General features: G+C 55.0%; 1 protein-coding gene across 1 annotated transcript in view; it reads right to left on the reverse strand.

The window, feature by feature from the left end:
* MATK (megakaryocyte-associated tyrosine kinase) overlaps positions 1 to 877 on the reverse strand; it is a 27,649-nt gene that overhangs the window by 14,633 nt on the left and 12,139 nt on the right. The window lies entirely within an intron of this gene.

Below are 877 nucleotides of genomic sequence, written 5' to 3' on the forward strand. Positions count from 1 at the left end.
CCCCACACACCCTGGGAAGCGGGGTTCTTGGAGCGTGGTATGGGCGCCGCCAGCGCGCGTGGCGGGGGTCGGGGGTGAGGGAGAGTGAGCTGCCCGTCCGGGGAGGTAAGCAAGGCGCCGAGCCCGGACACCCAGAGGATCCTTCGTACTCTGCAATTCCAACTCCCTCAGTGCCGCCCATTTTAGCACCCACCGTCTCAGAGGGCTATTGGTGGTTGACAAAAAGCCTTCAAAAATGTCACTCACTATCAATATCCTTATCATAATCATCAACATTAAGGGAAAATTGGGGTAACAGAATCATCGGGAACTGTAATCATCCGGATGCAAATTTCTTAGAGCTGCCCTCCTCGGAGGGTAAAAGGGGGGCCTGGGAGTTGGGGGGACCTGGCTCTGCCCAGAGGTAGGCGCTACCGCTTTTCCAGCAGGGATTTCCTCCCCCATAGGGAGGGTGGGGGCCCCACCCACTTTCACCTCACAGAACAGTTTGATCTCACTTGGTCTTGGTGGACAGGACCCTGGCCCCTAGCAATGGCTTTGTGGTTGGGGTGACCAAACCGCCCAATCCGCTTTCACCCAATGCAGGCCTTTATTTTTATTTTTTATTTATTATTATTATTATTTTTTTTTTTGAGACAGAGTCTTGCTCTGTCGCCCAGGCTGGAGTGCAGTGGCCGGATCTCAGCTCACTGCAATCTCTGCCTTCCGGGTATACGCCATTCTCCTGCCTCAGCCTCCCGAGTAGCTGGGACTACAGGCGCCCGCCACCGCGCCCGGCTAGATTTTTGTATTTTTTTTTTAGTAGAGACGGGGTTTCACCGTGTTAGCCAGGATGGTCTCGATCTCCTGACCTCGTGATCCACCCGTCTCGGCCTCC

This window comes from Mandrillus leucophaeus, unplaced genomic scaffold, assembly GCF_000951045.1.
Source record: "Mandrillus leucophaeus isolate KB7577 unplaced genomic scaffold, Mleu.le_1.0 Scaffold8, whole genome shotgun sequence".
NCBI classification, from domain to species: Eukaryota; Metazoa; Chordata; class Mammalia; order Primates; family Cercopithecidae; genus Mandrillus; species Mandrillus leucophaeus.